Raw genomic sequence first — 12,287 nt, 5'->3', positions numbered from 1 at the left:
GGTGCAACTTTTGCCATCCCTTCGTGCCGGGAATCTCACCTCCCTCGAAACTTTTAAGACTTTCGTTCTCCTCCTTTTGGAAAATGCAGTTGCGCAGGTGCGCGCTTATGCGACGAACAAATTCACCGGGTAGACGATGAGATTTACTATCCGGTTCGTCAGCGTTCCGTCGCGAACGAAGATTACGAGGACGTCATCCGCAGCGGTCTTCTGCTCGCTGATTAATTATCCGATTAATCCGGGACCATTTCGTCCTGAACATTGCCTGGTATAATTGTCGTTTAGAGTTTTAGCGTATTGTAATGGCGGCCATTTAGGCGGTCTGATTCGACGGGGGAAAAAGTTGTTCGATAGCCTTGGCAGATTAATCGGTTGAAAGGCGAATATTTTAGTTTCAATTCCAGTCGAGCGGCAGGATTAATTGGTTCTTGTTTTACCCACATTCTTGTCTGTAACACGGAGCGCATAATTTACGCGCGCACGTATTTATCTGACAATCGACATTTTCGAAGTAAAATTCAGCCGTCCGTCATACTCGTTGCGGATACTTTCCATAAACAACTGCAACGAATAGCATCGCGTATAAGTCTAGTGAACGTCGAGCGAGACACGCGCGTGCACGAACCTGTACCCGCGATGGTAAGAGCGGTACCAAAGCGGTACCACCTCGGCATTTGTCCTCCGCGAATAAGGACATTATCCGACTAATGCCGGACAAAACTTATTACGATCGTAACCGTGATTATCTTCCTTTAATGCCGGCTAGTCGAACGCGACGACGTTCGAGACGGTTAAGTGTCGCGTCTGTCCCGCGACGGGGACTGCTGGGACTGGTAACAGTTAATGCGAACATAACGTAACGCGACACTACAGACGCACCACCTAGACCTGTTTGAACACGTAGCCGCGCGCCGCCGTTGGAAGACGACGCGAAGTACCCTTCAGAGACGGCGAGGAAAGGAACGAAAAGAAAGGACGCGAACCTGCCTCTCTCCACGCTCCGTAACGGCAGTCAACCTCCGGATGCCTATTAGAACCAATTATCCATAGCTGGCCAACGCTGAGAAAATACGCTCCCGTCTCACCTCTGCTCGGCCATCTTCTTCATTAATGTCCATCATATGGGTCAGCCCAACAAGGAACTAGTTCCCCGCCGTCTGGCTGGCTATACACGGAAGCGAAGCGCCAAGTAGTTGGATTTCGACCCTCTTTCCATCGAAATATCTGTGCCGCTGTCTATTAATATTCCCGACGTCGGCCTGCATCTGTCGATACGCTACGATGACGATTTAATAATGAATCGACGGAGCCAGGAGCACCGCGGAGCAAGTAATTTCTCGATATTCCTCGTGGAATCGATGCCGCCGCGCATACGTCCGCCTTCGCCACCGTGCGCAGAGCGGGACGATAACTTCAGCTGTGGCCTCGAACGGTTCTATTATTTCGAGCAACGCGGACGAACGATTGTCGTTTGGAGTTTGGTAATGTCGAGGGAAATGTTACGGACGGTGGAAACTTTTTTTTCCAAGGGGTGAATTCGAAGAAGGGCGAAGAACAGGGAGAGAAATGTTTCAAACGGTCAGCGGACGTTGGTAAATCGATCTGGGCGATTCAAAGTTCGCGACGTGTATTTCCATTTCGTTCGAGGGATGGTTACAAGCGTTTCGAGAAGTTGACCACGCTTGGTTATCTCGAACAGCCTAGACTGAAGGTTAAAAGTTCTCTGGAGGGTTATAAGCTGTTCGTTCATTGGGCGGCGGGAACTTGCTGGAACGGCGGCGGTTATGTACCTAAGAAACGTAACAATTTCTTTCGGGCGAATTTGCCGTTCCGCACGCGTTTCGAAGCAAACGTACACGCGTATAAGGCGTAACACAGTTTGCCTGGCCTTTACTTATGCATAGCCGCTGCTTTCGCATGCATTCATTCGCAAACAACGCGCAGTCTTACTTTCAGCCGGGTAAACAAGTTTATCCAGTCGCGGCGACGAGTTCCACGGAAACTTCGCCCCTAGTTTTACATTATAACTTCCCTGTGCTCGTGCTAGTATTAAAATACGAACGACACGGGGGTCGGGACAAGCTCGCCGTACCCGCGAACGTTTAAATGCCCGCGAGTGTCGATGCGAGAATGGCGGACGACGACGAACGAACAGGTAGTATTTATTTCTATTATTTCAGACAGACGGATAATTATTAACAAGAGAAACAGTAATGACAATAATGCAACAGGACTTCCAAAGTAACGTACAATCAAGATCGCCTTCGTCCACGTGTCAAAATGGAAACCTATGCTGTAGTAGTAGTAGTTTTCGAGCATAGCCCGACTAATTCTATTCCTCGACTACTCGCGTGCGATCGATTCTTCACCATCGCGTATAAAGGGCGGAGGCAATCTCGAAGAGAGCTCGCGATGCTCTCGATCTCGCTGTTTCTCGAAATAGGACACGCGTCTAAATAGTACGGTTAAGTACGCGGCATTCTCGTTGCAAATCCCGTTAATCAATCTTGCTCGCCGCTGGTTTCATCGCGGTCGCCGCCGCTCTCGATGAGAGCTATCTCTAATTGGAAGTCTCTGATCCTTGATTACCTCCGCGATCCGCCGTGCACGGCGCGTGGACACAATGTTGACGATCTTGATGAAGTTTACGGGAACGTTAACGCGGTAAATAGCCGCGTTACGTTCTCCTCGTCATTTTCTCGCGCGATCAATAAAATCGATTCAGGTGGATTACGCGTTCCATTTTCTTCGCGGGATGTTTCTTCGATTAGAGTGGCTGAGCGTCGCATCTATAATTTGCGAAGAGATTGATTGTTCGACTAACAGGAAGCAGTTGGATTACAGCCAATAAGTGGAATGGGTCTTCAATTTTCTAACGTTCAAATTATTCGCAGCTGTGATGGTCTCTGAATTCATTTTCAATTCTTATTTCCGTTTACGTTCGTTACGTGACGAGTTTCTTTTCTTAATTCAATCGGCTGCTTACGTATCGCGTAATCATTTGCTTCTACCAATACTGGTTCGCCAGACAGGCACGTAATTCGCGATACAGGTAATTAATTCGCGTCGCGGTGGATTGCTCGAAGGCTACCTCACCAATCGCGACCAATAAATCGAATTCGTCGATCGAATCCACGGGGGATCGTCGTTTCACTCGGTCGGTTCAGGACGCTTCCTGTTTAGGCTGACAATCGAGAAACGTACAGCACGGGTAGCGATCATGGAATCGAAAGTTTATCGAAGCTTCGGGACGATCCACCCCTTTTTTCCAACGTCACTTCGTCAAGCGTCGAACGCTTAATCGTCGCATCGATTTCTTCCGGACAGTCGCATCAGACTTCGGAAAGGTTTTTTCGTTCACCATCTGTCGACTGGTAGGCGAGCACTCGCCGTTACGTTTCTTGCGAGCCCGCAAGGATTGCTGTTAAATTGCTCGGCGAACAGACACGCGCAAAGTGTCTCTGAGAGGGATGACTTCCTTGAGGCGAGTGGTTTAGGTGGTACGGTGAAGCGAACAAGGTTCCACCAGTGCTGTGTCCTAAATGTTTAACGAGATAAATGTGTTTGCAGATACGCTAGCTTTCGGATGTACGAGCGCGATACCTTTTGATGCGACGTTTGAATTCGTGCGCGCTTCAAAAATCAAATTTCGCGAATGCAGTTACAGCACACGTCCAAATTCAACGCCCGGTTTAATCAGCGTCCAATTATAATCTAATATCCCTCTGGCGTTCAAATATAATCTGCCCGCGCGCGTCTATTAATGCACATTCAATATCGTGCCTCGCCAGCGTCCAATTTTATAGATAATAATTAATATTTAAACATTAAATAATGACTATCCTCGTATTAAATACCCCAGCAAGTTTCCTGCTACGCGTGCTCGATATTTAAGTACGGAAATTGACTTCTCGCAAGAAACTCGATTTCCTAGGCGCATCCACGGCAAAACGAAAACCGGGATCGCGAGCCCCTTTTTTGCCCGACCTTGACGACGTCCGTGAAATCATCAAATAATGAAATATTGCAGCGCTGAGAGCGGCGCGAATAGAAGGTAAGCGTTTAACAGGTATAATCATACGTTCCACTTGCTATCGGTCCATTAATCGATTTATTGTAATTGCTAAAGTACGAAGCGTAATGAGTGGCAGCGAGATTCGCCGAGCTCAGCGACCGTCCTCAGGATAACATCTTCTCCATCGTGAAAATTTGCATCAAAGGCCTTTTCGGACAGTTACAGGGGCGCGCGCGCTGTTATTACCCGGAAATTCATTTTTCTCGATTGTACGCTACGCTGGTTCGACTCTCGGTGCGCTCGTTTATCTCACCGTGTTTGTTGCATCGTAAACAGGCCGGATCTTTCATTCGTATCTTGAGTAGCATCGGCTAATCGAGGCAGGTGCCGATCTTCCTAACCTGACTGGCTACTGCCTCGATCCTTCGCGCGAAACGCAATGTCGATTCTTATCGTTTGTCCAATCAAGTCTTCCCTTCCAGAATACCTTCAGCGTTCCCTCGATCGACTCACGAGAGACGTTATCAACGAGACACTAAACGCGTCAAGCGATGAAAAATGACACGGATATATTTATTTCGAGCAAGAAAAATTGTCTAGAATAAACTCGCAATGGCAGCCTGGAGGGCGAATGAAAGCAAGAACGAAAAAACGGTGTTCTACGACAGACACGCTTTTCACTATGAGATCATCTAAAGAGCGCAGTGTCCTCTGACCGATCCACCAGGCGAAAGTACCCACTATGCGAGCAAGTACTTACATACCAGCGGGGAGAGCGCCTCTGGAAAGTGTATATGGCGTCCGCGAGCAAAGAAGACGGAAAGAAAGCGGCAAATGCGAGAGAGAATGGCGAACAGGAGTGCCACACAGTTCTTATTATCTCGGTTCGCTTTAATCTTCGCCGGTGGCGGCGAGAGTTATAAACAGAGAACAGGCGAACTTGCGTTACGCGTCCGGCCAAAGAAATGAAATGGAGGAATAATTTATTTGCCCGGGCTGTTCGCAGCCGATCCCTTAGTTTTATTTCCGCGTAGCGTTCGTTCGTAATTAGCATGCTAAAGGAAACGGGGATTATTCGTCCTCGCAACGTGATACCGTAGGTGGATTCCACAGGATCGCGGACGCGCCTCGCTCGCTGCGCCCTTCGCGATGCCTGGCGCGGCGTTCTCCATTTTTAATTACGACTTCCGTAACGATAATTCTCAAATGGTTACGACTAATGTCGTTGGCTTACGTCCCGAGGTACGAATAATTGCTATCTTAGCTGTTACCACTGGGATATTCAACGCTCTGGACTGTAAGGATCGTTATGAATTTTCTGCCAACCCGTCGTCGCTTCGTCGTCGCTTCGTCGTCGCCAAGAGCAGTAACATTTTTATTATAGCTACGTGCTTCTATTCTTCTGGGTGAAATTTTTTTTATTCCTCTGCTCGCGAAAAATGTGATCGGACGTGTAAACAGGTTCGCTAGCTGTTTCGAGAATCGTTTCGAACTTTCCTGCGCATCCCACCGGTGCCTGTTAATTTCAGTTCGTTCGCGGTAATTCGATTATTCGACAATTCTCTTGTTGCTGTTTAAGGTAAATAATCTGCTGCTCGTTCTTAAGTAATTTTAATTACAACTTTCTACATCGACTCAATTTGGCCAAAAGGTAGCGCCTTGCCACATCTCGTCCATAAATTGGTCGATTTATGAACGTTTATCGGAACGTTTAATCTTATTATTATTATTACGATTACATTGGGGAATGCGCCTCGTTTATAAACGCAGCGTCCCTCCGTGACGTAACGAACACGGCTACCGACCTGCTCACTTTCACCCTCGCCGGGTTTAATATTTCGGGCGGAAGTTTTTGCTCTGTCCAACTGGAAATATAATGGCGTGTTATCGATAACCCGGCGAGCGAATTTCGATTCGAGGTTCCGCACGATTTCGACGCTTTGATGTATTCCGCCTCTCTTGTTAACGCGAGCAACCGCTCGAAATAGTTGGCTGGCGAACGGAACGCGGAAAAAGAGGGCAACCCCGCCCCCGTATTAGTTCCGCTCGCGCCTCGTTCAACCCTTTCCCTCGATTCCTTCCTCGCGCTCTAAGGGATTTCCAGTTCATTGTACGACGACGAATTTGCGCCTCGAATCGCTTCGAAATACGAGAGCCAGCTTATGATAGCTCTCGTTCGAGCACGAGGAATTAAAGACGCGAAACGACCGTGGAATTCTAGTCTTAGCCGACTATATTTAACTTCGGATACTAATTATAGAATATCATTAAATTCATTGCCCGTTGCAATGAGTGCGCGATTTAATTCGCGGCTCTCGCATAGAGAGAGGTAAACCCAGGCAACGCGCGTAGATATCTTTTCATAAGATATTTTATCGTTCCTGTCGTTCGTCCATAAAACGCACACTCGTAACCACGGGCGCAGGATTCAAAACAAGTCTATCTCTCGAACGCGAATTAGTTGCCCGCTTCTACCAGAGATATCTATAAAAAAAAGGAAACCGCCACGAGTTCGACGGGAGTCCTTCAGGTATAATAAAAATTTATGCCTCCGCGGCAACTGTGTCTCATCTTGGACAGATTCTGCGTCCCCCGCTGCGTCGCGAGGGAAACAATTTATCCGAGAACGGGCGACTCGCAAGCGGGCGAGCTCGGCTGTCGTTCGTGGCTAAAAGGAAAAGAAAGAGATCGGGTCGCGAAATGAGGCTGAGAAAACGTGAAACGGTGGAAGAAGGGGAGAAAGAGGAATCACGAGAAAAGGGGCAGGGCGCGAGAGTGTTCGCGTTTTTCCATCCACCGAATTGATAGCCCCGGCACGCTGTGTATGCTTACTTTTATCGAGGCGACATGATCCTATAAAAGTGCAACGCTCCGTCGCGTTGCAGCTGCCAGTCGCGATGGACTTTATAGTGCGGCGCGGTACTTCCAATAATGCACTCTGCAACGAATGTGCCGCCTCGAAATACCTCTTTCCTGCCCTTTTCTTTTGTTTAAACGTGATATTTGCGCGAGCAAAGACAGCTCTCCTCTCGCGGCTGCGAAACTTTCCTCGCAACGGAAATGCATAATACAGCAGGGGCGTGTTAATTAAACCTGGGATGTTGGATTAACGAGATCAGGGCGCGTTCGTTCGCTCAAGGATGTTGAAAGTCGAGGTGATGGTGGCATAGAATGAAATCAAGCGAAAGAATGAATATTTCAGGCTGAGTTCAAGCGGTGAACAGCTACTTTGGGTGACCGATAAACATGTTGAATTTGGGAACAGACGTTTAAAGAGCGTAGAAACTTTCTTACTTTCTAACGAAAGAAGCGAGACTGTTTATTTATCGCATTGTAATTAATCATAGTTACTAACGATAAGTATGTTTAACTGCGAGCGAAGATGCTTGCGTCGAATCTCTCTGCTTTAAGCGTCTCGTCAAAGAAAGTCGTTTGGCTAAGAAAATTGCGTGGGAACGTGACGTGTAACAAACGAAAGCAATTGCGATCGTGAAAGTGTGCTTGGCTCGAAAATAATATTCAACTCGCAGTCAGCGATAGATTCAATGAAAGATTATAATTTGTTTCGTGGCATTCGTTACTCGATCGATTTGCATCAATTAACTCAATTCACTTGACGATACTTCTCGTGTCACTATGCGCTATCTAGATAAATATAGATGGCATTAAAATAGGAAAAAATATTTATTCTAACGCTGTCTGTACGGCAACAAACATTTTCGCGTCGAGTTAATTAAAAATTACTCACCATCCGTTTTGCAAACTCTGCAATCTCTGTATTTATTTCATCGTTTCAACGTGTAACGTCGACTAAGTTTTTAATTGGATCCACGCCGTACCTCCTCTCGTTTTTATTAGATTTGTCTGCAGATAATTTGGCGAACACTAAATTAAAATGTACTACGGTAAATTAGATGATCTTCGTTAGATAATTTCATTAATTCTGTATCGCGCTCATTTACATCTAGTGCGAGGCAAAGTCGGCCGCGCTAACGTTTTAATTTACATCCAAGCCTCCTGGTTTGCGTAACCACGTCTGCCGTTTGAACGAGAAAATTTCTACGCTAGTGCTTCACGGTGAAATTTATTATTTTCGCTGGATATTAATTTCTGAGCGATTGGCACTTTGAAAATCGCACTGAACGGCGCAGACGTTATTTCCACGATCTATGATAACGTGCACACGGTACATATGTATGACACACCTTGCAATCCTTTAACTTTTACTTCAATTTGTAGAGCAAGGACAAAAAACGGAGCCTCGTTCGGCGTTGCAGAAAGAATTGTAAAACGTCGAGAAATGTTAAACGAGCATTGTTGGATAACCGAGTTCACGATTTCAGTGCAGATCAGGCGTAATTGCTCGGTATATCACCGCAAAAGGGTCTGGTACGCAAAGTTTCACGGTAAACGCTCGCTGTGGGAAAACGGGCTGCGGATCGAGGCGAAGCATGCGATTATTACGTTGATTGACAAACGTATCGGGTAATAAATACGAACAGGCGCAACCGATACTACTATTATCGGGTATAATTGCACGAGTTACATAACGCGAGCCTACACGTGGTGCGTAATTACTATTTAAGTAGATTAAAAAAAGGACCGTCGTTCAACCGAAATTAAATTGTATCGTCGGAGAAGCGACCCCGTCGGACGACTCGCAATCGATCCTCGTAGAATTATAAAGTGTACACAAAAATTAATTAACAGGGCCACGTAATCCGTTAAAACGTTCAATTTGCGGGCCTATATTTCAAGCGTGTTTTGATGAGTAATAATTACACGCTTAAAATCGGCATCAATCTTATCAACGATGGACGCGACCGTCTCGAGCGTTCGCTCCTCATCCCCCGGAGCGACGGTCTTTTTATCTTTTCCACATTTTTTCCCGTCCTTTTTCGTTTCTTTGTGCCGCGTTAATGATATATTGCACCGGGAAGGTGTATATTACGGCTAAACGACGGAGCAGGCGTTAATTAAAAGCAGACGTCTCGGAATTTTGAGTGCGTCCCAGATGTTGAGCCTCGATAGGCAGAAAATTAATAATAACTTTTAGCAAAGTCCTGGAATTCGCGGGGCGAACACGGTATCGCGTTTGCCGGGGTGAAGGGGGGGAGAGAGAATGTGCCTCGTAACGAGTTAGAGGACGATAATTATTGGATTCGAGTTCGAAACTTTTTTATTGGGATTTCGCAGAAATTACGGTAAGACGGGGGAATGGCAAAGTCTAATTTATACTCGTTGATACACGTCAGGGATAATTGCGCGGGCGAACGTGGAAACGGAACGTGGAGAAGGAGATTTTGATTAGCGATCGATCGTTGCACGCGCATTTTTACGATTCTGGGGAGTCCGAGCGTGGACCGAGTCGTCTTCGCGAGCGATAAATAAAGCAGACTTTTACGACTCCCACTGGATTCATTTGTTAATTTTCTCTAATGCGCTCCAGCGTGCCAGACTGCTCTGAGGCACTGCTATTAATTAAATTACTGGACTTGCCACGATTCAATATCCGCTCGTCTGTCGTCTGCGCTATCGCTACCTTACCTGGCGACGTCCGTTCAAAATTTTTATATTTACTTCAACGTTGATTAACATTTGATTAATGTTTTCCGAATGTTTTTCGATGTTTTGACGAATTTTATAAAACTGGAGCATTCGTGTGTGCTGCTGGCAAATAAAGCAGCCGAGAAGCTTTTACCAGATTCAATTCCATGGTATACAGTTGTTAACGAAACAATTCGTGCGTTCATTTGCATGAACAATATGGCAAATAACAGCAAAGGAGGAAAAAGTAACGGGAATTGATTGAATGGAGTTTCGCGAACAGAAATAAATGTACACTCTACAATCACGCTCGAAAGGGACGAAACTTTATTTGGATGACATAACAAACGCTGTCGCTTAACAGTGAAAGTCTCTCACAGCGTCACGCCCAAAGGATATCCAAATCCCTAAACTGGCAAGTGCACCGATTTTTCTTCTTTTCAACGGGGCGTGTAACACGAGCGAGAGACTGAGAGAAAGTGAGGGGGAAGAGGGGGAAGAGTAATGGGAAAGAAAGAAAACAAGCAAAGAGAATTTCGTTAGACGGAGGAAAATGCGTCGGGACGTGAATACATGCATTCTGTCGAGAGTTGCGCCACTGGAGAACGGAAAGGGCGCACTTTGTGATAAAAACAACGTGTTGCTGGTCAACAAAACTTTTCTGCTCCACAGGAGACACTGACCAAATATTAATTTTCATCTAGTTGCGGAACTAAAATTCTCGTAAACTCATTTCCCTGTGACAAACATGGTACTAAATGAAACATTTAGACAGTTCTGTATTTACGAATTCCAAAACTGGATGTTGAGTTGATCTTCTTAAAGAATTGTCATTTTAAAGTATTAAAGAACAGCTTTGATGGTATCACATATTCAGTGTCCACCCTCCGCGAATGTCAGAGATATTCTTTTTGCAGCACCCACAGCTGTACACTACCTTTAAACCATACGAAGTGAGGAGTGGATCTTAGTTATATGCATATTGAAATTTTTTCAAACGTCCAAAAAAAAAAGAAGAAAATGCTTTGCAAAACTGCCAGCACTTGATTTGCACCGAAGAACACTTGCCCTTTCAAAAGTGTCTGAGTATTTCCACATGAGCTGGATCACTTTTTGCGCCAATGCGTTGAAATTTTATTGAAATTGAGATACGTTGTTAATGCAGGTGAAAGTAGAGAGAAAAATGGGGTTGAGTCATCATTTTATTAGTTTCCAGGTTGTGGAAAAAAGATAGAACGGTTGGCCATTTTCAGCGATTTTTATACGAATTTTTTCACGACAATCTAAGGACGGAAAGGAGTTGGGGTCCAGACGTATCTATGCAGCGCGGTGGTAATTAATTGTTGTCAGCGACACACGCTATAGAGTTCATAAATTAACGCCCGTCCTCTCCTACTTTCTTTTCATTGACCCTCTGCAGCTACCCTTCGTTCAACGATGTTTGCACGAGAATCTATTGCCCGCTCTTTACCTAGTGAGCTGACAGAGTTGTACCTTTATTATTAATTGACCCATAAATATTCTGTAATCTGCTGCGGTTGAAGATCGCGTTTACGTTGCCCTCTTCATTTATGATAAATGAAGCGGTAGTTTTTATTTGACGCGACGTCTTCCGGACCGCTCTTTAATTAATTTAATAATTCCCAGCTGCTATAAATACCGCGAAAACTTGCAATGAAAACAGCAGACATCTATTTTTTATGACGGTATCGCGAGCAGCTGAAAAATCACGCGGACCGTTAGAGTAAACAGAAAATATTCGAGTAAAATGGAATCAACGAGAATATGTTTTTAATGTCGACGTTCAGTCACGTTGAAAATTAATTTAGGAAATATTATATCACCCGGATCGATAATATTAATGCCATTAGTTCCGACGATTATAATCCCAATCGAAACGCGCGGAAACCTCGATTGATTGCCCTGCCATCCGTTCAAAATATCGAACGTCTGTCACGCATACGCGTACAGGGTTGTTCTCTCTAAAGTGATACGCGACTTTTTAGTCATTTCTAATGGAAAAAGTTTTTCAACAATATTCTTTAACACTATAATAACATCGCAAGTAAACGTCGAAGATGAAGAACAAAATCCTTTTTTCTAAAAATAAATCGTACGAAAGAACTAAATTTCCCTTTAGAAATCAGGAAGTAACCTTGACATCTCCATCAATGAAAGCAATGCTATTTCAAAAATATTTGTCATCCTCGTTTATTGTCGCCATCGCTCGATTGTGATCAATTTTGGGTAACAACTCCTTTTTTTTTTTTTTTGTCAGGCGGCGGCAAATGTGACTAAAAAGATATACCGCCGCGTTAGAGAGTACACCCAGTGTCCGTGTATATAATAAAAACTCGTTCCCTGTATCTGAAAAGCCAGGATTACCGGCAAATCCCGTGGGGAGCAACAACAATGTCCCGCATCGATACCGTTAAGATTAAAAGGGAGCTGCGCGTTGCAGCGTGGTGCAATTTTTCAATATTGGCAGCGGACAAATTCCGTTCTGGTTTACACGTCGCGGATATCTTATAACTCTCGGTTCAACGCTGAACGATGAGCAATTAAAAATGGCGTTGAACGATTCACCGAAATGATTACGTCGCGTTCAAGTGTTGCAACAAGCAGAGATGAGAACAAGTGTATATCGAGTGGTATCAGTGCAAACGTATCAAAGCTAATGAACAATGTTTAGGTTTCTGCTGTCCAACGCAGAAACCTGATGTTT

At 45.1% G+C, this 12,287-nt stretch overlaps 1 protein-coding gene across 1 annotated transcript in view; it reads left to right on the top strand.

The window, feature by feature from the left end:
- The first annotated feature begins 776 nt into the window (after positions 1-776).
- The window catches only part of Kug (FAT atypical cadherin kugelei), a 484,763-nt gene continuing 473,252 nt past the window's right edge, over positions 777-12,287 (top strand). Inside the window, exon 1 of the mRNA XM_076910965.1 lies at positions 777-790. The gene's annotated coding sequence lies outside the window, so the exon portion shown is untranslated. The remainder of the gene's footprint in view (positions 791-12,287) is intronic.

The sequence above is a fragment of the Xylocopa sonorina genome, chromosome 3 (assembly GCF_050948175.1).
Source record: "Xylocopa sonorina isolate GNS202 chromosome 3, iyXylSono1_principal, whole genome shotgun sequence".
NCBI classification, from domain to species: Eukaryota; Metazoa; Arthropoda; class Insecta; order Hymenoptera; family Apidae; genus Xylocopa; species Xylocopa sonorina.
This window is presented reverse-complemented; position numbering and strand designations above follow the sequence as displayed.